Consider the following 25,724-nt stretch of genomic DNA (forward strand, 5'->3'; position numbering starts at 1 on the left):
CAACCAACATGCCCCATCTACATTAGTCCCACCTGCCTGCGTTTGGGCTATATGCCTCTAAATCTATCCTATCCGTGTACCTGTCTAAATGTTTCTTAAACATTGCGATAGTACCTGCCTCAACTATCTCCTCCGGCAGCTCGTTCCATACACCCACCACCCTTTGTATGGAAAAGTTACCCTTCAGGTTCCTATTAAATCTTTCCCCCCTCACCTTAAACCAATGTTTTTGGGTCTCAATTCCCCAACTCTAGACAAAAGACTGTATCTTTACCCGATCTATTCCTCTCATAACTTTGTACACCTCTATAAGATCACCCCTCATCCTCCGGGGCTCCCAGGAATAATGTCCTAGCCTGCTCAACCTCTCCCTACAGCTCAGGCCCTTGAGTCTTGTCAACATCCTCTTAACTCTTCTCTGCACCCTTTCCAGCTTGACAACGTCTTTCCTATAACATGGTGCCATAAACTGAACACAATACTCTAAATGTGGCCTCACCAACGTCTTATATAACTGCGACTGACCTCCCAACTTCTATACACTCCACCCTCCAGAAGTTTGTTTTTACTCAAGATTCCAGCATCTGCAGTCTCTTGTGTCTTGAGGAATTGAAGTTGGTTGCAGAGAAACTGGATTCTTAGATCTGTACATTAGTGAATCTTAATGAAAAATCAGTCACATTATGAAAACTGGGATACATTGTGGGACACACAAAAAACTGACTTCCTTCAGGTGCAGCCTGAGACGGATGCATTTATTTCCACAAAATAGGCTTGAATAGGCACCGGCCATGGAGTCTGGCTTTGGGAGCATATTTCAGGTAGGTCTTGTTCAAGTAAAATGCTAATCCCTTGTGAAAGCTCTCCCTCATTCTCCCCATATTACTGATCTCAAATTCTATTTGGTCTCCAACAATCTGATCCCATCCAAACCACCGGTGCGGGGACATGCCTTCCATCCTGACAATATATCCATCAGCTGCATCCCACATCTATAGGGAATTCCAAATCATACTTAATTCCAGTGCTAAACCCCCAACAGAAAACCAGCCATCAACCCACCTTCCCTCCCCATCACTGACCCTCCTTCCCATCCCCGCCTCAGATCTACCTTCCAAATACCCCACCACGGACCCACCTTCAGAACCCCCACCGCCAACTCACCCCCATCCCCCACCATCAACACCCTCCTATCCCCCACCATCAACACCCTCCTATCCCCCACCACCATCAACACTACCATTCCCCACCACCAACTCACCCTCCCATCCCCCACCACTAACTCACCCTCCAATCCCCCACCACCAACTCACCCTCCCACCCCCACCACCAACTCACCCTCTCATCCCTCACCACCAACTCACCCTCCCATCCCCCACCACCAACTCACCCTCTCATCCCCCACCACTAACTCACCCTCCCATCCCCCACCACTAACTCACCCTCCCACCCCCACCACCAACTCACCCTCTCATCCCTCACCACCAACTCACCCTCCCATCCCCCACCATCAACACCTTCCCATCCCCCATCACCAACTCACCCTTCCATCCCCCACAATCAACTCACCCTCCCATCCCCACCACCAACTCACCCTCCCATCCCCCACCACTGACCTGCCTTCCCATCATTAACCCATCTTCCCATCCCGCTCAACTGATCCACCTTCCCATCCACACCAGTGACTCACCCTCCCAACCACCCCCCCTCACTAACCCACCTACCCATCCCTAACCACAGACCCACCTTTCCAACCCCATGTCCTAGTTGACATCCAGAAAGCACAGTGAAAAGAAAAACACGGGAAGAAAGATCATATTTTTATGTACACATCATTAATTGCAATAACTAGCTCTCAATGCGAAGAGGTTGACTCATGCACAATGTGTTGTGATGTGACACCCTTATGGCTTTAAGGATATTATGACAGTGATTAATATGTGTGGGTTTATTCTGGGAATAAGTGTTTCATTTCTGTCATTACCTCGAATGACTGAAATTCAAATAGCTACAGTAACAATCTCAACTATTTCTAAATGTAGAGATTTAAAATTAAAAATTTCTAAATGTAGAGACGAGGTGATTTGACTGAAACCATATCTGAGATGGGTTTCCATTATTATCTGTGCATAAATCTACTTCACAAACTGATATAAAGCTTTAGTGAGGAGGATGTTTACAAATTCAATTCTTAATCTGCAAGACAGCAATTCTTAATCTGTTCGAATTGTACCAGCATCTGCAGTTATTTTCTTATACTTAATCTGTGGGGGGTCATTAAATCTATTTGGGAAGAAAATGCTAACAGAACAATTTTATTTGATAAAGGTTTCAAGGAATGTAGTTAATGTGAGTTAATTGGGCTGCGGATTTGTAATGATCAAAGTGAATGATAAAGTAAAATAAAGGGACCTCATTATGACCACCGAGAGGCGAAGTGAATAACGTTGATTATCTTGTTACAATGGCACCTACCTGTCAAGGGGTGGGATTTATTAGGCAGCAAGTGAACAGTCAGTTCTTGAAATTGATGTGTTGAATGCAGGAGAAATGGGCAGGAGTAAAGACCTGAGCAACTCTGACAAGGGCCAAATTGTTATGGTCAGACGATTGGGTCAGAGCATCTCTGAAATGGCAAGGCTTGTGGGGTGCTCCCAGTCAGCAGTGGTGAGTGCCTACTGACAGTGGTCCGAGAAGGGACAAACCGGCGCCAAGCTATTGGGTGCCCAAGGCTCATCAATGCGCGAGGGCAAAGAAGGTTATCCCGTCTGGTCCGAACCAACAGAAGGTCTACTGTGGCACAAGTCACAGAAAATGTTAATGGTGGTCACGGGAGGAATGTGTCACAATATACAGTGCATCGCACCCTGCTGCGTATGGGGCTGCACATGGAGGACCAACAGCATATTAGGCAGGTGGTCATAATGTTTTGGCTCATCAGGTCATAATGTTTTGGCTGTATATTTCCCCAATAGATATCAACATTGTTGCCATTTATTGCCCATCCCTAATTGCTCCTGAACCAGTTATGAGTCAACCATATTGCGATACTGCATGGTTGCCAGCAATGGTCTACCAATGTTCTTAATATTCCTCTGTATGGCTGCAACGTACAAGGGAAGAAAAGCTGGAAGAGTACCAAATTTGCACCTACCCAATGTCTATGGCATATACCTGAAGAAGGGTCCCAACCCAAAACATATTCTGGCCATTCCCTCCTCAGATGCTGGCTGGCTCGCAGAATTCCTCCACCATTTTGTGCTTACTCAAGATTCCAGCATCTGAGTCTCTTGTTTCTCCATGGCCTTTTCCACAAAACTGACTGCATGAGAAAGTGGGTGTAAATATCTCCAAATAATTGTGCACAGGCATAATGTAGTAACTAAAACTGAAAGGTCTTCAATTTCTCATCAACGATGTTATATCTGTGAATACCAGTGTATTCTACTGTATATGTTCAGGGCTACCAAAGCAGTGGGATGGATATTAACCCTAACAATTTACAGAATTATGGGAAATTAAAGGAGAAAAGCCCATCACTGTTGATTCTCAAACAAAACCCCATCACTGTCAAATCAAGAAGAATGACTACCTAGATGAGGCATTAGAAAGTGGTTGGTCCAGTGAGACCTGGTGCAACCAAGCAAACTCGCAGGAAGTAACCATAGCAATGAGCTGCATTATGAAAGATAAATGGCGTTTTCACCTTGGAGATAAAAGCTGCTGATTGCTCAACTTTCAGCAGCCCTGGTTTATCCAGGAGGGTGATGGTTAAAATTAGATATTCATCCAGGCTCTTGATACAGCTAACAGTTCCCAAGGCCACTTGCTGCAAAGTTTCCATGGAAACCTGGAAGCTGCAGCTTCTCCCTTCTGTTGAAGCTCATCGCTGGCTGAGTGAGTGGAGCACAAAATATTATTTTTTATAATCTCAGATATTAAGCACATGGCTCTTTTCCAGAGAGGCCGTGCTGTTCGACTGCCCTTGCAAAATCTTGGGGTTCTAGTGTCTAGAGCAGCAACACGAGAATGTTTGGCAACAGCGATGGTATTTAAAACATATCATATTACTGTAGCCTGCTCCCCACCCGCCCACAAACACCTTCACGAAAAATAAAGGAAGCTAACCCTCACCTTTTCATGGAGTCGCACAGCACAGAAATTAGCCTGAGCTAATCATCAAACACCCATTTACAATAATTCAAGGTTTCCATTCCATCATTTCTACAGTCTGAAGAAGTGTCCCGACCCAAACCGTCATCTGTCTATGTTCTTCAGAGATGCAGCCTGACCTGCTGAGTTCTTCAGGACTTTGTGTCTCTTCTTGTAAACCAGTATCTGCAGTTCCTTGTGTCTCCAATTTATTTACTGTTCTCATTTTATCATCAACTCTCCTCAGACTCCACCATGAACCTACACTAATGTAGATATCAGGGACAAAGTACAGTAGCCAATAAACTCACCGCCATTAAGGGCCTGGTCAGTGATCCCAACATCCCATTATTATATCTTATTTGACCAAATTAATTGAATGTTTTGTTGAAGTAACAGAGAGAGTTAATGTGGGTGATGAGTGAGCATCATGTGTATTTGGACTTCCAAAAGGCATTGGGTAAAATACCACATGATAGACATTGGATTAAGGAGACTTAAAACAGGAGGTCTGGGGATAAAAGTCAAACAAATGAGACAGAAAAAGATACAAAACTGGATTGATGTCAGAACAAAAAGGAGTGGGTAATGGTTGATTCTCAAACTGGAGGAAAGTATTGAATGAGTTTCCCCAAGAGTCAGTCTTTCTTATATATATATTAGTGATCTGGACGTTTTCTGTGGATAACAGATTTTAGGGGGATGTAAACAAATTGGGCATGGGTACATGATGTAGAATTTAATGCAAATAAGTGAAATAAAGTTAAAATGGACTAAAACGTATAAGTAAACCACAGGCTCTTTCTAATAGTAGATAGTCTACGGTGCCTGCATCATTTTGAAGTAGGAGTCAGTTTTGGCCGCACAATAGAAAAGTGTCGGAAACCTTGATCTGATCGGCACGTAATGTTCAAACGCACTGCCACATTTCTCCCTCCCATACAAGTTATCCATCACGGACATTTGAAATCAAGCTGGAAGTACAACTTTCCGAGCCGGTACTAAAAGGATCGGAAGACTACTCTTCCCATTACACTACAGCTAACCAGTACCATTCAGACCATTCACTGAGCAATAATAATAAATGTGGCAGAACAGAGCCCTGAAGTATTCATAGCTGTAGCAAAGCTCATTACATTGCTATTAAATTAAACTTTACAAGATACAGGAGATTTAGTACATAAAATAAATTATTCAACCCCATCTCAGTTCAACTGACTCTCAGTAAAAACCTGCACTTCTCTCATCACAACATCTGGGTAGCTATTGAAGCAAGTTAATATTAACTCTTCACCACCTACAGTGCTATTCCATGCAAAGGATACTCTTCAAGTGAAGAAAATCTTGTTGACACTTGTCCAAAACTTGTTTTTCACCAATTTGTTTATTTGTGTCACATTGTCTGACTTCCCTTATTCAATCATGATAAAATGCGACAAATTTGCAGTGAGGCTCCACATGTTTTCCTTGCATTCAACATGTTTGAAGCCCTGGAGTCAGTTGGCTACATTCTGGAGACTCTTGTGTGGCTATTTACTTGGAAATCAGGCACAAAAAAAAAATGTCTTGTGCATGTTTTGAAACGTTTGCATCCATTTCCTGTTGAAGATCTGTCAATAGTCAATAGACAATAGACAATAGGTGCAGGAGTAGGCCATTCAGCCCTTCGAGCCAGCACCGCCATTCAATGTGATCATGGCTGATCACTCTCAATCAGTACCCCGTCCATCGGGAAATGGGGACAGACACACCCGGTCACAATTTACAAGCAAGGGGCTCACTTTCTCACTGTGTGTCATACGTAAAGTTGTCATCATATCCATCAATACGCATTGTGCCGTTAATCAGAAATTGGATCAAAAGATTATAATACATGACCTTAATTTAGAACTTAAATAGCAGACGGCACTTAAATGGGGCGGCATGGTGGCGCAGCGGTAGAATTGCTGCCTTAGAGTGCCAGAGGCTCGGGTTCTACCCTGACTACGGGTACTGTCTATATGGAGCTTGTACGTTCTCCCTGCGACTGCCTGGTTTACTCCCATACTCCAAAGACGTAGAGGTTTGTAGGTTAATTGGCTTTGGCTTTGGTAAAAATTATAAATTGTCTCTCGTGTGTAGGATAGTGTTAGTGTATGGGGTAATCGCTGATCAGCACAAACTCATTGGGCTGAAGGGCCTGTTTCTGTGCTGTATCTCTGCACTAAACTAAACAGAAAGCAGACATGATATCACTGTTAAAATTGCACAGGGACCCTGCAGGGAAATTAGTTTGTATATTTAATAAATCCTGCCCCCAGTTATTCTAATGTATTACAAATGTAATTGTACTTAATGTGGAGGATATGTCGATGGTTCAGTCTGTGGCCCTGGTGTTGACATTTATTCAGTACAGGGGCTTGGAGCTCCCTGCAGCATTAGACCAGACCTCATCAGCTCCACGTTGAGGTGTGTCTCCACCTGAAAACCCATCAACCATTATTCCACCAGCCATGTTTTTCCTCCTCCCTCTACATTTACCATGATCTTCCTCCAACCCCCCCCCCCCCCCCCCCCCCCAAACTTTAGATAAAGTCCTTTAATACCAGTGTTGCTTCTCATGAAGCAGTGAGGGAATTGCCAGTTTAGTCGTGCGGTTTGGCTTTAATGCTTCTTCAAGGGAGGAAACCACAACCTGGATGTTTTTTTTAGAGTAAGGATGTCGCATTTTCACAAGTTAACTGGTGCAACCCAATCTGATGCAGACAAATATTTGGTGCACAAAACATTCAATTTCTGACCAAATACTTTAACATAAATATTACAGCAGGAACCACCTGCAGGTCACAGATGGAACACACATTTCAAATGAGGTGCTGCTATAACAACAAAGGCTCCACAAGTACCTGATATTGTTATTGCAAATGTACATGCATGTGGTACGATTGGTATCATATCATATCATATCATATCATATCATATATATACAGCCGGAAACAGGCCTTTTCGGCCCTCCAAGTCCGTGCCGCCCAGCGATCCCCGTACATTAACACTATCCTACACCCACTAGGGACAATTTTTACATTTACCCAGCCAATTAACCTACATACCTGTACGTCTTTGGAGTGGTATGCAAGCCAAGTTAATTCTTGACTCTGTGCAACACTGTGAAAAGATTGATAGCTACAGTAGTTACCAGCATATTTCAGTCCCAGTTTCTAAACCCATTGAATTATATTTTTAGAATAAAAACAGATGTAAAATAGATTAACAACTGGGCTAGCATCTGTTGCACATTCAAATTCTACTCCATGAGTTAGGCTTTCCGTGATTTGAAGAAACCATTTCAACCCACAACTGTATCAAATGCCCTACCACTGGATAAACTAATGTTTGGAATTTTCACTGGGATACTTCTGTCACTGTGAATTCGGCACCAAAGGAAATCAATGTAAAATTCCTGACAGACCCAGCGGCCGATTGCGTCGAGATAGAGCTACTGCCTTACAGCGCCAGTGACCCGGGTTTGATCCTGACTAAGGGTGCTTGTCTGTACGGGGTTTGTACGTTCTCCCCGCGACCGCAAGGGATTTCTCCAAGATCTTCCATTTCCTCCCGCACTCCAAAGACGTACAGGTTTGTAAGTTAATTGGCTTGGTATAATTGTAAATTGTCCCCATTGTGTGTGGGTATAGTGTTCGTGTGCTGGATCGCTGGTCGGTGCAGACTCGGTGGGCTGAAGGGCCTGTTTCCACACTGTATATCTCAACTAAACTAAACCCCAGAGCAACAATGTATACAATTACAAAGCTTGAATGAAAGTTGGGAATCAACAAAACTGTAATATTTGTATGTTGGTTGGAAGCAGAAAAGAGTTCAAACACCAGCTAGTTCTGATGGAAGATTATCAACATTACACATTAGCTCTGTCTAAACTGCTTAGTATTTCAAGTGTTTTTTTGCTTTGTTTCAGATCTCCAATATTTTATGTTTAGTTTCTATTACCAAATTTCCTCATCCTAGCTTCTCCATAAAAGAATAATCACTTGATTAACGAATTGGGGAGCTCCCACCATTCGTAGCATCAGACCAATACAAATCAATGATTTCAAGTGCAGGCAAAGAAAGTAGAGGACAGGATTGGGATGAAATTAAACACTCCATTTAGCAAGAGTTAAACTGTTACATAACTAGTCACAGTACTGCTATTTATTCTCTGGTGAACACAGATTGTGTTTATGATACCAACAGTATCACAGTTTTCAGTTTTCAAAGGAAAAAGTACTCTTATTCTTTTGGACAAACTGGGTTTGGAATTGTAATTAGCCAAAGATGGCACTAACTAATGGATAATTATCAGTGGAGGTTACATTTACATTGACGTCCACCCAATAAAGAGGAAAATTGCCCACTTATGTCCATATGACAAAAGGCAAGACAAATCCATTCCCACTAATTACAGCCCAAGCTGTCTAAACCTAATAATCTGAACCAGGGTTTCGACCCGAAATGCCACTCAAGCCTTCTATCCAGAGATGCTGCCTGCCCCGCTCCCCACTCCTGCATTGTGTGTCTATCTTTGGTGTAAACCAGCATCTGCAGCTCCTTCCAAGACGTGATAAAAGCTGTTGTTTACGGCACTATCACGTGGCATATATCCCCCGATGCCCAGTTTGAGCTTTATGATGACCACTCAGCCCCAGACTATCAGAGCCTTTCCCCAAACATGGACCAAGGAGCCGATTACTGGGATGAGGTGATATCAGAGCAACATTTGATTGGGTGGTGGTGTCAAGATGCCCTGGTAAAGCTGAACGTATTTATTCACAAAATGCTGGAGTAACTCAGCAGGTCAGGCAGCATCTCAGGAGAGAAGGAATGGGTGACGTTTCGGGTCGAGACCCTTCTTCAGACTGATGTCAGGGGGGCGGGACAAAGGAAGGATTATAGGTGGACACAGGAAGATAGAGGGAGATCTGGGAAGGGGGGACAGAGGAACTATCTAAAGTTGGAGAAGTCGATGTTCATACCACTGGGCTGCAAGCTGCCCAGGCGAAATATGAGGTGCTGTTCCTCCAATTTCCGGTGGGCCTCACTATGGCACTGGAGGAGGCCCACGACAGAAAGGTCAGACTGGGAATGGGAGGGGGAGTTGAAGTGCTCGGCCACCGGGAGATCAAATTGGCCAACGCGGACCGAGCGCAGGTGTTGAGCGAAGCGATCGCCGAGCCTGCGTTTGGTTTCGCCGATGTAAATAAGTTGACATCTGGAGCAGCGGATGCAATAGATGAGGTTGGAAGAGGTGCAGGTGAACCTCTGTCTCACCTGGAAAGACTGTTTGGGTCCTTGGATGGAGTTGAAGGGGGAGGTAAAGGGACAGGTGTTGCATCTTGTGTGGTTGCAGGGGAAAGTGCCCGGGGATGGGGTGGTTTGGGTAGGAAGGGACGAGTGGACCAGGGAGGTATGGAGGGAATGGTCTCTGCGGAACGCAGAAAGGGGAGGGGATGGGAAGATATGGCCAGTGGTGGGGTCCCGTTTTAGGTGACGGAAATGTTGGCGGATGATTTGTTGGATACGCTGGCTGGTGGGGTGGAAGGTGAGAATGAGGGGGATTCTGTCCTTGTTATGAGTGGGGGGAGGGGGAGCAAGAGCGGAGCTGCGGGATGTAGAAGAGACCCTAGTGAGAGCCTCATCTATAATGGAAGAGGGGAAGCTCTGTTTCCTGAAGAATGGGGACATCTCTGATGCCCTAGTGTGAAACACCTCATCCCGGGCGCAGATGCGGTGTAGACGGAGGAATTGGGAGTAGGGAATAGACTTTTTGCAGGAGACCGGGTGGGAATAAGTGTAGTCCAGATAGCTGTGCGAGTCAATATGCAGCCAAAGGAAAAACGCATAAGCAGTTGTGGTCATACTTTGCACAAAGGCAGATGGTGGTGGTCATTAGAAGTCAAACATTCCAGTCCCAGGACATCCCTGCAGGAGATTCCCTGGGCAGGGTCAAACCAGCTTCAGCATTGACCTTCATTCCATCACAGGTCCTGACATTGGGGTGTTTGCTAATGATAGCACAATCTGCAATTCTTCAGCAAGTGAAGTAACCCATAATTGCATGGAGCAAGACCAAAGACAACATTCAAACATGATCTGATAAGTGTGCAGTGCATGCAAACGATATTAATACCAATAGCCCCCCTTCCTCCACCCCCTTCAGAATCCTCAGAAATGGAGTAGAAACAAGTTATTCTTGACGCTGGGGCCTGCTTAACAAAAAGTGTTGACAGAATACCAGTGTGTAAAATGACTCAGCCACCCAAGTGTAACCTGCAACTGGAAATGTGTAGAAAGGGACTGTAGATGCTAGTTTATACTGATGATCGACACAAAGTGCTGGAGTAACTCAGCGGGTCAGGTAGCATCTCGGGAGAAAAAGGATGGGTGATGTTTCGGGTCAGGATTCTTCACACTGACCCAACCCAAAGTGTCACCCATCATTTTTCTCCATAGGTGTTGCCTGACCCACTGAGTTACTCCGGCACTTTGTGTCTATCTTCTGCATCTGGAAATGCATGGTTGAGATTCCAATGGCTCAATTTAACTTGTACTCCAGAAACATCCATTTTCGTATGTGCAACATTGAACAACTGAAAGGCATTATGGCTGAATTTTAATGCAATCCTTCCAGAGGTGCAGGGTTAATACTACACACAGTCCACAGTCCTTCAGGAGATGTTGAATCAGTATGGATAGAAATGAGAAATTGTAAGGGTAAAAAGACCCTAATGGGAGTTATCTATAGGCCCCCAAACAGTAGCCTCGACTTAGGGTGCAAGTTAAATCAGGAGATAAAATTGGCGTGTCAAAAATGTAATGCTACGGTGGTTATGGGAGATTTCAACATGCAGGTAGACTGGGAAAATCAGGTTGGAAATGGACCCCAGGAAAGAGAGTTTGTAGAGTGCCTTCGAGATGGATTCTTAGAACAGCTTGTACTGGAGCCTACCAGGGAGAAGGCAATTCTGGATTTAGTGTTGTGTAATGATCCTGATCTGGTAAGGGGACTAGAGGTAAAAGAGCCATTAGGAGGCAGTGATCACAACATGATAAGTTTTACTCTGCAAATGGAAAGGCAGAAGGGAAAATCGGAAGTGTCGGTATTGCAGTATAGCAAAGGGGATTACAGAGGCATGAGGCGGGAGCTGGCCAAAATTGATTGGAAGGAGGCCCTAGCAGGGAAGACGGTAGAACAGCAATGGCAGGTATTCCTGGGAATAATGCAGAGGTTGCAGGATCAATTTATTCCAAAGAGGTGGAAAGACTCTAAGGGGAGTAAGAGACACCTGTGGCTGACAAGGGAAGTCAGGGACAGCATAAAAATTAAGGAGAGGAAGTATAACATAGCAAAGAAGAGTGGGAAGACAGAGGATTGGGACTCTTTTAAAGAGCAACAAAAGTTAACTAAAAAGGCAATACGGGGAGAAAAGATGAGGTACGAGGGTAAACTAGCCAATAATATAAAGGAGGATAGCAAAAGTTTTTTTAGGTACGTGAAGAGGAAAAAAATAGTCAAGGCAAATGTGGGTCCCTTGAAGACAGAAGCAGGGGAATTTATTATGGGGAACAAAGAAATGGCAGACGAGTTAAACCGTTACTTTGGATCTGTCTTCACTGAGGAAGATACACACAATCTCCCAAATGTTCTAGGGGCTGGAGAACCTAGGGTGATGGAGGAACTGAAGGAAATCCACATTAGGCAGGAAATGGTTTTGGGTAGACTGATGGGACTGAAGGCTGATAAATCCCCAGGGCCTGATGGTCTGCATCCCAGAGTACTTAAGGAGGTGGCTCTAGAAATAGTGGAAGCATTGGAGATCATTTTTCAATGTTCTATAGATTCAGGATCAGTTCCTGTGGATTGGAGAATAGCAAATGTTATCCCACTTTTTAAGAAAGGAGGGAGAGAGAAAACGGGTAATTATAGACCAGTTAGTCTGACATCAGTGGTGGGGAAAATGCTGGAGTCAATTATAAAAGACGAAATTGCTGAGCATTTGGATAGCAGTAACGGGATCGTTCCGAGTCAGCATGGATTTACGAAGGGGAAATCATGCTTGACAAATCTACTGGAATTTTTTGAGGATGTAACTAGGAAAATTGACAAGGGAGAGTCAGTGGATGTGGTGTACCTCGACTTTCAGAAAGCCTTCGACAAGGTCCCACATAGGAGATTAGTGGGCAAAATTAGGGCACATGGTATTGGGGGTAGGGTACTGACATGGATAGAAAATTGGTTAACAGACAGAAAGCAAAGAGTGGGGATAAATGGGTCCCTTTCGGAATGGCAGGCAGTGACCAGTGGGGTACCGCAAGGTTCGGTGCTGGGACCCCAGCTATTTACGATATACATTAATGACTTAGACGAAGGGATTAAAAGTACCATTAGCAAATTTGCAGATGATACTAAGTTGGGGGGTAGTGTGAATTGTGAGGAAGATGCAATAAGGCTGCAGGGTGACCTGGACAGGTTGTGTGAGTGGGCGGATACATGGCAGATGCAGTTTAATGTAGATAAGTGTGAGGTTATTCACTTTGGAAGTAAGAATAGAAAGGCAGATTATTATCTGAATGGTGTCAAGTTAGGAGGAGGGGGAGTTCAACGAGATCTGGGTGTCCTAGTGCATCAGTCAATGAAAGGAAGCATGCAGGTTCAGCAGGCAGTGAAGAAAGCCAATGGAATGTTGGCCTTCGTAACAAGAGGAGTTGAGTATAGGAGCAAAGAGGTCCTTCTACAGTTGTACCGGGCCCTGGTGAGACCGCACCTGGAGTACTGTGTGCAGTTTTGGTCTCCAAATTTGAGGAAGGATATTCTTGCTATGGAGGGCGTGCAGCGTAGGTTCACTAGATTAATTCCCGGAATGGCGGGACTGTCGTATGTTGAAAGGCTGGAGCGATTGGGCTTGTATACACTGGAATTTAGAAGGATGAGGGGGGATCTTATTGAAACATATAAGATAATTAGGGGATTGGACACATTAGAGGCAGATAACATGTTCCCAATGTTGGGGGAGTCCAGAACAAGGGGCCACAGTTTGAGAATAAGGGGTAGGCCATTTAGAACGGAGATGAGGAAGAACTTTTTCAGTCAGAGGGTGGTGAAGGTGTGGAATTCTCTGCCTCAGAAGGCAGTGGAGGCCAGTTCGTTGGATGCTTTCAAGAGAGAGCTGGATAGAGCTCTTAAGGATAGCGGAGTGAGGGGGTATGGGGAGAAAGCAGGAACGGGGTACTGATTGATAGTGATCAGCCATGATCGCATTGAATGGCGGTGCTGGCTCGAAGGGCTGAATGGCCTACTCCTGCACCTATTGTCTATTGTCTATTGTCTATTGTCACTGCCTTCTGAGGCAGAGAATTCCAAGATTCAAACCCTCTTAATTTCTTGTTGTAGCCTTATTGTTATTTTTGCTCTTTCAGAACAACGCACCAAGGTCTCTTAGTCCACTGACATTTATTGGTTTCTCATTGCTGATAAACTACTGTGTCTCTCTGCACTTCTTACCAATGTGAATAACCTCATATTTTCCCATTGCAAATTGCACCTGCAACCTCCCTGCCCATTTTTAGTTTAGTTTCGAGATACAGCGTGGAAATGGGCCCTTAGCCCTAGCGTTTGAGGCCCTATTTCTACTCCCTAGCGTTTGAGGCTCATTGAGGAGGCGCTGTGAACTGTTTGCGTGCTACTGTATGTTTCATTTTTTTTCCTTAGTACCTAATCAGATGTACAGCACTTTGGTCAAAGTGGGTTGTTTTTAAATGTGCTATACAAATAAAATTGACTTGACTTGACTTGACTTGACTTGACTTGACTTAGCCCACCGAATCTGCTCCGATTGCTGTGCCACCATGCCACCAATTGCTCAACCTGTCTGCATTTCTTTGACCCTCTTCCTGCCTTCCACCCAGCTCACTTACTATTGCTTGGGATTTTTAAATTAAATTGCAGTCAGCGGTAGAATCCGGAGCAGCCATAAAACAGGCTGATTTTGCCGCTTCCTTGCAGACGATATGAACAGGAAAAGGAAAGGCTTTCAATTAGTGGCAAGCAGCTGGCATCCACAGAACCTCAGTGGCTTAACCAAATTAAAGGGATTGAATTCTGACATATGTCCATTTATTTTAAAGCAACTGCTTTAAAGAAGGGTCTCGACCCAAAACGTCACCCATTCCTTCTCTCCTGAGATGCTGCCTGACCTGCTGAGTTACTCCAGCATTTTGTGAATAAATACCTTTGATTTGTAGCAGCATCTGCAGTTATTTTCTTTCAATACTTTAATGTGATTGGCTGACTATTGCTTTTGCTAAGTTTCAATAAATTACAATATAAAAAACTTCCAATGCAGTTCACATCTGCCAATCGTCTCTGGCAATCTCATTAAGTTGGAAAGATTAATAATACCGTTTTGTCTTTAGATCTCCAGGAGCACATCCATTCAAATGTTGATTTAAAAACAGTTGAAACACCGGAAAGTCAGGCCCTTCAGCCCAACTCATCCATGCCGACCAAGATGCCCCATCCATCTAAGCCAGTCCCATTGGCACAAATTTGCCCCGTATCCCTCTACACCTTTCTTATCCAGATGCATGTCCAAATGTTGTTATTGTCCCGACCTCAAATATTTCCTCTTGCAGCTCATTTCATATCCCCACCACCCTCTGTGTCAGAAAGTTTCTCCTCTGGCTCTGATTAAATCTTTCCCCTCTCACTCTCTCGTTCTTGATTGCCCAACCCTGGATAAAGAAATGGTGAGCATTCACATTATCTATTCCCTTCATGGTTTTATATACCTCTGAGATCACTCCTCAGTCCTCTTCTGCCCATCCTCTCCCTATAGCTCAGTCTCTTGAATCCTGGCAACATCCATGTAAATCTTCTCTGCACTCTCACCAGCTTAACGGAATCTTTCCTATTTTCTGGGTCAGGAATTGGCTATTTTATTCTCAATATTTGCAGAGCACCACAGAGTTGTAGAGAATTGTATTGATTTTTTATTAATGCAAAGTTTTGTTTTGGTTATTAGTTTATCCAGTGCCCAAAGGTATTCCTATATTTCCTATACAACTCGGCCAAGGTTTGCTGGTCAGGAACCCAGTAATTCCTGAACTAGCACTTGCGCAATGTAATGAAGCGATACATGCTGTGGATAAAGGAGCATGTACTAAAATTAGAAGTCAGTTAATAAGGTGCCGCTTCAAAGATTAGTGCAGAAAATAGAAACTAATTATGTAAAACTATCTATTGGTGTGGATAGAATATTGGCTGGCTTATAGATAACAATAATGTGCCAGGGTCACAAATGTTACAATTCATATGGATGAAGGCATCATAGATAGGGTCGCTAAATTTGCTGATCAATAGGGATGTAAAGTGATCAAGATAGATTAACGGAGAGGGCAAGGATTTGGCATTTTGTCTGTGTGTAGTGCATTTACAAGCCTGTTTAGCTGCTGCAAGTAAAAAATTAATTGTTCCGTCGTGGTTAACTAAACACTACACTCTTGACTTGACGATGGGACAATGTGAGATTGCTTATTTTGGCTATAAAAAGAATGAAACATTTTGTCTACATGATGAGAGATACTAAAAATTTGAGATGTTGCATGATTCGCAAAAGACTTGTAGGTTGGTATAAAACTAATTAAGAAAGCTTAACAGAATGTTTCATTTATTGCAAACTTTTTTCAACAAAAGGGCAGTGTAATGTTTGAATAGTGTTAAGGCAGAAAAAGATAAGCAAGAAGATGAAAGAGATGGAGCTAAGATTATGTTCAGATCAACTATGATCTTTAGACTTTGGACTTTAGAGATACAGCGTGGAAACAGGCTCTTCGGCCCACCAGATCCGCGCTGACCTGCGATCACCCTATACACTAGATCTATCCTACACGCTAAGGACAATTTACAGTTTTTACCAAAGCCAATTAACCTACAAACCTGTACATCTTTGGAATGTGGGAGGAAACCGGAACACCCGGAGAAAACCCACATGGTCGCGGGGAGAACATCCAAACTCCATACAGACTGCACCCATAGTCAAGATCAAACCCGGGCCTCTGCCGCTGTCAGGCAGCAACTCTACCAATGTGCCATTGTGTCACCGCCTTACTATTGTCTTACTAAATCTTACTTAATGATGGAGCAGATTCGAGTGGCCAAGTGGTCTACTCCTCTTGATCCGCATGTTTGTAAGAGAGATTGACTAGGTCCACTATATTAATGGTCAGACGTGGCAAAGACCAGCAGGGGAGAAAGATGCCAGTTGCATTGATCTACCTTTGAAAATGTTGATGATACATTAACTAAGCCCACAAAATTCTTGTGTGAGAGTGCAATTCACTCATTTGCATATATGTCTTATTTCATTTAGTATGCCCCTGGTAACAATTCCAATATGAAAGCAGTTTTGTCATGCTGTAAGAATAGATCGGCAACGATAACATTAAATGGAGGGTGGGGCGATCTTACAATGACATCTTTCAACCAGGACTGGTGACAGGGAGGAGGCGAAATGGGTGCAGAAAGACCTGAAGGCGAGACTGAGACAGGGGCAAGGGGCGATTACAGGAGGAAGCTGGAGCTTAAACTTTAGCAGAACAACATGAGGGATGTGTGGAGGGTATGAAGAGCATTACAGGCCACAAGAAGACCAGTGGCCTTGGGAGGGAAAGCAATCAGGACTGGGCCAACCGAGCTAAACCTGTGGTTTAATAGATTTGATGGTGGGGCCACTGCCCACCCTCCCCCCTGTTCCTCGACAGACTCTCCCCCTCTATCCCCCTGGTCCACTTCCTCCCCTCTTTCTTTGCTGAGCCTGACCATCAAGGCTCAGCAGGTGAGGAAAGAGCTGATCAGACTCCGCCCAGGCAAAGCCACGGGTCCCGATGGTGTCAGCCCTAGGGTATTCAAGGCATGTGCCAGCCAGTTGTGCACAGTACTCCAGCATATCTTCAACCTGAGCCTGAGCCGGGTGAGGGTTCCTGTGATGTGGAAGACATCCTGCCTGGTTCCTGTACCAAAGAGCACGTGCCCCAGCTCCTCAAATGACAACAGACGGTTGGGGCTCACTTCACACATCATGAGGTCCCTGGAGGGGCTGGTGCTCACTCACCTGCGACCCCTGGTTAAACCCTACTTGCACCCCCTGTAGTTCGCTTACCAAACAAAGATGGGGGTTGAGGAAGCCAACATCCACCTGCTCCATCGTTCCTATGCTCACCTGGATAAGCCGGGAAGCATTGTGAGAGTCATGTTTTTTTACTTCTCCAGTGCTTTTAACACCATCCGCCCTGCACTGCGAGGGAACAAACTGACGAAGATGCAGGTGGATGCTCCATTGGTGTCCTGGATCACCAACGACCTGACTGGACAACCACAATATGTCAGGCTAGAGAACTGTGTCTCGGACATGGTGGTGAGCAACATAGGGGCCCCACAGGGAATGGTCCTCTCTCCGTTCCTGTTCACCATCTACACCTCGGACTTCAGATATAACTCGGACTCCTGCCACCTGCAGACGTTTTCAGATGACTCTGCAATTGCGGGCTGCATCAGTGAGGGGAGGGAGGCTGGATACAGAGGTGCAGTCAACGACTTTGTTGAGTGGTGTGGGCTGAATCATCTGCAGCTCAACACCGACAAGACTAAAGAGTTAATGGTGGACTTTAGGAGGAGCACCACTGTCCCCTGTCTTCATCAATGGTGTGGATATGCAGTTTACCAGGGAGTACAAATACCTTGCAGTGTACCTGGATAGTAAACTGGACTGGTCCAAGAATGCTGAGGTCCTGTACAAAAAGGGGCAGAGCCAGCTGTACTTTTTGAGAAGGCTCCGCTCCTTCAATGTCTGCAGTAAGATGCTGCAGATGTTCTACCAATCAGTGGTAGCCAGTGCCATCTTCTTCGCTGCCCTGTGCTGGGGCAGCAGGGCAATGGCCGCGGATGCCATTAAGATTAACAAACTCATCAGGAAGGCTGGCTCCATCCTGGGGGCGGAGTTGGATTCATGGGAGGTGATCTTGGAGGGGAGGATGCTCAAACTGCAAAGCATCCTGGACAATAGAGCTCACCCCCTCCATGGCACACTGGTCAACGTGAGGAGTACCTTCAGTAACAGACTGGTTCCACCAAGATGCAGGACAGAACTCCACAGGAGATCTTTCTTCCCTGTGACTATCAAACTGTACAACTCCTCCCCCTTCTATCATGGGGTAGACACCCCTCCCCAATACCCACATACCCAATCCTTTCCACTCGTCACTTTCATTTCACATTTCGTGTATTTTTGTGTTTTTATGACTATTGGCAGATCAATTTCCCTCCTGGGATAAATACATTTCTATGGTATCGTATCGTATCGTACTTCTAATCTCTTGTCTTCACCACATCCCATCCTGCCCCCCTCCCCTACTTCTCCAAATGTCAGTGCAGATCAATCGCCCACTTTAGGACTTTCCTGCTTTCCAAAGTTGGTTTAAGGCGACCAGGTCTGCCCATGGTTAAGATGCATCCCTGCCAACATCCCCATCCATCAAGAGACAGCTCCATTTCCTTTCTAACAGCAACCCTGCTTGTTACAAGGTAAATATGGAGCCACATGAATAATTGTTGCCTAGCAACAGAGTCTGCCCACACAATTCTCTGCAGGACAACTGCTCACAAAGCTCAGCATAATACCTTTTCCCAATTTGACTGATTTGTAAACAACACCTATACCCAATGACATTCGGTCAATATAACTGAGGTGTTAGAGGCGAACTATCTTTCTTATTTAGGGTTTTTGGATTATCTCGAAGGACAACCAAATCCATTGGAATTGTTAAATAAAATGAGAGTGAATGAATTCAAGCATTCATGCAAGGGAATTGAACAGGTTTTCCCTTATGTTGAAGTATTACAGTAAATCACTATTTATAGCAAAAAAAAAACAATTTAAAGATCAGTGAAATTCTAGTCATAAAAGAGGTAACTACTTTATCTTCACTGCCCAAGTTTCTCACTACAGAGCTTGAAAAACCTTCATTCTAGTTCAACACCATAGTATCTTGTACTAAAATAGGGTATGAATTAGACCTTCACATCTGAATTACAGGGTGAAACAGGGGTGACAAATCCGAATGTTTGGATTTAGATACCAACACCAAGATACTTCCTAAGGTTAAAACAAAGTGCTGGTGGAAGAAGGGTCTCTTGCTAAAACGTTGTCTTATTAGGCTGATTGTTACTTCAAGCCTCAAACAGGTTTTCGGATCCTTAAGGGATCCAAACATTCTGGAAGTTGGTTCATGAAGTGGTTTAGAACAAAATAAAAAGTTATTCCCATGAAGCCAGTAAGGGCAGCCCCAGCATTATAGGTGAACATAGACCCCCAAAGCCCAAAAATGAAAACACAGGTGCCAAAAGAGCACGGTAGTCTGAAGAAGGGTCTTGACCCAAAACGTCACCCATTCCTTCTCTCCAGAGATGCTGCCTGTCCCGCTAAGTTACTCCAGCATTTTGTGTCTATGCAAGATGCAAAGATACGGGATTCCAAAAATGGTTCTTCTCACTAGTCCTTAAAGAGCAGAAGGTCCATCTTCCCTCTCTCCCCATCCCCACCTTTCTCAATTGCCGCTTTACTCCTTTCCTCCCAGACATTCAAGGGACTTGCTGAGAGCCTCCCAACTGCAACCCAAATTCACATTGTTTTCAGGCCTGCATTACACTGCCATTCATGAGTATGGTATTAATGAATACCATGATCCAGCGACATCACATGAAAGTCCATTCCTGCAACAGGCCACATCGCAACAAATATTCCATCTCCAATACACTAGATCTTTTACAGTTTACATCTCTATAAATAGTCCCACAGTACAAGAAACCTCAGAAACAACCTACTGAGTAGAAAATTCTACTTTAAGTCAAGTTGACAACAATGCTTCGTCTAAATTACTGCAGGCCATATAACCCCCACTGGGTAGCAAAGACCTGTCCATCTTTTCCTATAGTGTCCAAAACCATCCACACACAAATGAAGAAATCAAGAACCAGCCCTGCAGTTGTCAAAATTGAAAATAAACGTTATCTATAATGCATCTGTTTCTAACCTTGCAGCCTCTGTTCTATTCTCATCCCATCTTTTAACACTAAATCATTAAGATAGCTATGTGAGTTGCACCCCCAGTACTTGCAAAGCCTTCACTCAAAGCCTTCATATCATATCATATCATATATATACAGCCGGAAACAGGCCTTTTCGGCCCTCCAAGTCTGTGCCGCCCAGCGATCCCCGTACATTAACACTATCCTACACCCACTAGGGACAATTTTTACATTTACCCAGCCAATTAACCTACATACCTGTAAGTCTTTGGAGTGTGGGAGGAAACCGAAGATCTCGGAGAAAACCCACGCAGGTCACGGGGAGAACGTACAAACTCCTTATAGTGCAGCACCCGTAGTCAGGATCGAACCTGAGTCTCCGGCGCTGCATTCGCTGTAAAGCAGCAACTCTACCGCTGCGCTACCGTGCCGCCCTTTGTGTAGCTGTTCAATGTATCAGCCTATCCTGGATACTAGTTTGTGTAGCTCTAAACAGAATGGCTAGTTTTAAGTATCAGAAATAAGGTCATAAGGAATAGTAGAATTAGACCATTCGGCCCATCAAGTCTACTCCGCCATTCAATCATGGCTGATCTCGCTCTCCCTTCTAACCCCGATGCTATTTGTTGTTGGGTTCTGAGTACGCAGGAAAGGGTGCAGAAGACTGCAAAGTCCAAAAGATGTTAAAATCTAGGAATCCCCTCATTAATATTGTTGGAGCCCCAGAGCATTAATCTCAAAGCTGAGTGCATATTAAATATGTGCATTTCATTTGTAGTTTTTTCGTGGGTGGTTGCAATTTTCACTGGAATAAAAACAGAAAATACTGGAAACGCTTAGCTGGTCAGTCGGGATCTGTAGAAAGAGAACCAGAGTGAATGTTTCAGGTCAAAGACCCACCGTCATAGCTGGGTAAGAGAGAAATCAAGTCAGTACGTGTAGGAAGAAGGGACTCGACCCAAAACGTCACCCATTCCTTCTCTCTAGAGATGCTGCCTGTGAGTTACTCCAGCATTTTGTATCTATCTTCAGAAATCAAGTCACTTTTAATTTGCAGAAAAAATGGGGAAGAGATCGGTAGGACAAAGGGAAATTTCTGATAGCCGGGGTGAGCTGTGGGGATAGGATAAAGAGGTCATTCATTCGATGAGTCAATGTGGGGCATAAAGAATGAGAAGACAAACAAGAGAATGAAAGGGTGCAAAATACAAACCTATGTAACGGGCCAGCAGTCAAAATGTGTAGGAAAGAACTGCAGATGCAGGTTTAAATCGAAGATAGACACAAAATGCTGGAGGAACTCAGCAGGACAGGCAGCATCTCTGGAGAGAAGGAATGGGTGATGATTCAGGTCAGGCTGGCTAATAGAGAGAGAAAAACTCAACCAATATCATGGCGGAAATGGTCAATTCTGAAACAGATGGGGAAAGTGAGTAATGTAAAATTGTAAAATTTAGTATTGAGTCTGGAAGGTGCAAGATCTATAGATGGAAGACGAGGCTTACGTTGGGCCTCATTAAAACTGTGCAGGAAACCTTGAGCAAGAAAAGTCTGAGTAGAAATGGGAAGGAGAGTTAAAGTGGCAGCAAATAGGAAACTCAGGATTGCCTCTGACGAATACGTTAGGTACCCCACAGAGCAGTATCGTCGATTTTCTTTTGTGGTAGTTGCGGTTAATATGCCTGCAAAGCTGCAGCAAGACGGATATAATTGTTCCTGTCCCAGTGCATATGACAATTAAACATTCTTGACTTCTTCTTGATTTTATGTGAATAAGTCCATTGAGCATGATGAGGTAGAAGGGAAATGACACAAAATGACACAGAGGCCTAATTTCGAAGACTGAGGGCTCCCTTTAATATTCAGAGGATTGGGTAATTTAGCATAAATTGAATGGATCACTGGCACTTGAAGATGGTGTATTTTATAATCAATCTGAACACTGTTGAAGATAGATTAAAACCAATGAATTAACTTTGGAAAAGTAGCAATGACATCCTTCCCTCCACAAGGTTATATGTTCAAGTCCCACTCCAGATTTGAGCACCAAACTCTCTGACCACATTCCTCCCAGGTCCTTTGCAATAGGTGTTGAGCTAGGTGTCTTCTATCATAGAATAGATAGAAGACACTAATTTAAAGAAGCCCAGGAGAGTTTTCACTGGAATCTTTGCTGATATACATATTTTCCTAATGCCGCCTCTCTGCCCATTAAACGTTGCTACTTTTGGGAACTTGTTTGTGTATTGACTACTAACCATCTTCTACTCTTTCTAATCCCAATCTGCTTTCCCTACCATGACTGGAACAACTCAGTCGTCACCCACACCAGCATCATTTAACTCCCAATTGGCCATTTCCCCCAAAATAACAATGAGTGCAATCAGAACCTCACCATGCAATTCCATTCAATCAGACCATCTCAACACAAAACCAGGACTTCCAGAATAACATTCACCTCCCCTTTAGATCCAGAACCCATCATATCAGACCTTTCCTCTTCTTAGGGTAATAATCCATCTTTGGTCACATACCATAAAAATGTGTCATCTATTGGCCACCCATACTACTCCCCACCAAATGTTTGGCTCCATTGACTAATGAATCCAAAGATTTGAAATGAAAAAAGTTACCAGAACTCCAATGATCAATTAACATTCATCACCAAAGACAGAGTTCTACCCTCAAACCTTAATCATTAATATCCCTGGTTGATGGAGATAAAAGTACTGCAGAAAAAAAATCATGAAAAAGACATCAGGATGCAGCGGAAGTAAATCCCACAGTCAAGTCAAGTCAAGTCAAATTTATTTGTCACATACACATACACGATGTGCAGTGAAATGAAAGTGGCAATGCCTGTGGATTGTGCCCAAAAAAGAATTACAGTTACAGCATATAAATAAAGTTAATAAGTTACTATAGTGTAGACAAAAAATTAGTCTCTGGGGTTATAAAAGTTGACAGTCCTGATGGCCTGTGGGAAGAAACTCTGTCTCATCCTCTCCGTTTTCACAGCGTGACAGCGGAGGCGTTTGCCTGATCGTAGCATCTGGAACAGTCCGTTACTGGGGTGGCAGGGGTCCCTCATGATCTTGCTTGCTCTGGATCTGCACCTCCTGATGTATAGGTCCTGCAGGGGGATGAGTGTAGTTCCCATGGTGCGTTCTGCCGAACGCACTACTCTCTGCAGGGCCATCCTGTCCTGAGCAGAGCTGTTCCCAAACCAGACTGTAATGTTGCCGGACAGGATGCTCTCTACAGCCCCAGAGTAGAAGCAATGAAGGATCCTCAGAGACACTCTGAATTTCCTCAGTTGTCTAAGGTGGTAAAGGCGCTGCTTTGCCTTACCCACCAGTGCGGCAATGTGCGTTGCCCACGTCAGATCCTCTGTGATGCGGACTCCCAAGTATTTAAAACTGCTCACCCTATCCACAGTAGACCCATTTACAAAAGATATACAACACAACAAACTTTGGGTTGAAGACTGATCAAGGTTATGCAATGTTGGCAATTTTGACTCCTTGGCGATCAGTAGAGCCATCCCTGTGGTTTCTCTACAAATAATAAAATGATGGGCCAACTAGGTATCATTTTGAGGAGGAATAGATTACTACTATCTCAGTAATACTTATGAATCAGCCAGGTGCACAGGTGACCAACCTTCCTCTGAGCTAAAGGGCAATATTTGGGCAAGGGAACTCAGAAAACATTGTTGATCAATCTGTAAACAGGTTGAGGCATTGAAATATTGGGAAATGCTACATTTTTAAAAATACCAATGAAGCCCCAGATGCAAAGCATCTTAAATGATTCAACAGTCTTGCATCAACTTACCGCCTTATATTGGACACGCTTCACTAGGAACAGAACCCTGCAGGCTCCAAATGATACACTTCTTTCCTGAAGCATTTATCCCCCAGGGAGAGTCTTCGTGATTCTTAGCACTGAATATTCTAACGCAAGCAAAGGCATGTAAAAGATCCGAAACGTGACTGAACCTGTATTGCTCTTGGAATAAAGACGACTAATGCGCAATTCCCACTTCCCCCATCACACACACTCACACTGTTCCTATTGGTTTTCTTGACACTGCTGTAGAAATGCAACCTGCAGGCCTCTGTCAGCTAAAGAATACGATCGCCATGACAACTGAATGGTTTGCATCACGTATGTAAAATAAAGTCATGATAATGCAGTGGGTGGAAGAAGACACAAGATACAGAGAGAAATCACGTAAAGATTGTACTTCCCCATTTGTAAATGTTCCAGAGTAGTTGATCTCAGTAGCAGCACCAAGAGCCAATCCCTCCCATTTCTCTGCTACCTTTTTCTGGTCTGCTGACAGCATCTTCAGAGGACCACAGTGGCCTCACTGCGTATATTTTCATACAGCTGGATACCTGAAGATAAGGTGATCCCATGTCAGAAAGCTGGGGTGCCTAGGATAGACTTTGTGTGTTCCCAATATCAACATCAACACAGCAGGAGATTCCCATTGAAGATAGACACAAAAAGCTGGAGTAACTTAGCGAGTCAGGCAGCATCTCTCGGGTCGAGACCCTTCTTCAGACTGAGAGAGGGAAGATGGAAATGAAAGATATGAAAATGTACATAGAACAAATGAATGAAAGATATGCGAAAGGGCAAATCCAAGCAAGCAACGATGATCAAGGAAAGGTGGAGCCCACAATGGTCCATTATTGAGAGATATTTTCAGATCTCTAGTTTCCCTCTCCCGACTCTCAGTCTGAAGAAGGATCTCGACCCGAAACGTCACCTATTCCTTTTCTCCAGAGATGCTGCCTGACCCACTGAGTTACTCCAGAATCTTGTGTCTATCTTCGGTGTGAACCAACTTTTGCAGTTCGTTCCTACACAGGAGACTCCTATAATTTTGCACTGTGAATGCTTAGGCCCAGGTGTGTGGCTATCATGAGTGCACTTGACACTTTGGCAGCACAACAGAACATACACATTGTCAAAAGTGCAATCAAATGGTGCAGATGAGAGGGTGGTAGTTGATGTTGGGGTAACAGGGTGCAGGATAATGTCATCATGTTTATTCCAAGATCAATTCAGGTTAACCATAACTTTCAAGGACACAAGGTGCTGGAGTAACTCGGCATGTCAGGTAGCATCTCTAGAGAACATGAATAGGTGACGTTCTGGGACGAGACCCTTCTTCAGACTGACCTGCTGTGTTATTCCAGCACTTTATGTCCTTTTTGTGTATTGACCAGCATCTGCAGTTGCTTGTTTCTAACCATAATTTTTAATTGTCCTGGTTTGCTTTTCTTTACGACTGATTTTTAGAGATACATGCTTCTGGAAAGAACGCAGCAGATACCCAGTACAAGACCACAATCTTAGACACTGAGGCGAGGATGTAAAGCGAAGTTGGGCTGGTCAGACCATGTGAAGATGCGTACCGGAGAATGGCAATCTAACCCAGAGG

The 25,724-nt window shown here is 44.1% G+C and overlaps 1 protein-coding gene across 5 annotated transcripts in view; it reads right to left on the reverse strand.

Annotated features, from left to right (window-relative positions):
* nhsl2 (NHS-like 2) overlaps positions 1-25,724 on the reverse strand; it is a 256,426-nt gene that overhangs the window by 114,707 nt on the left and 115,995 nt on the right. Inside the window, exon 1 of one of the 5 annotated variants that reach the window (XM_078412449.1) lies at positions 24,104-24,213. The exons of the other annotated variants lie outside the window; for them this stretch is intronic. The gene's annotated coding sequence lies outside the window, so the exon portion shown is untranslated. Of the gene's footprint in view, positions 1-24,103; positions 24,214-25,724 lie in introns of those variants that run through there. 5 annotated transcript variants of the gene reach the window in all.

This window comes from Rhinoraja longicauda, chromosome 15 (genome assembly GCF_053455715.1).
Source record: "Rhinoraja longicauda isolate Sanriku21f chromosome 15, sRhiLon1.1, whole genome shotgun sequence".
NCBI classification, from domain to species: domain Eukaryota; kingdom Metazoa; phylum Chordata; class Chondrichthyes; order Rajiformes; family Arhynchobatidae; genus Rhinoraja; species Rhinoraja longicauda.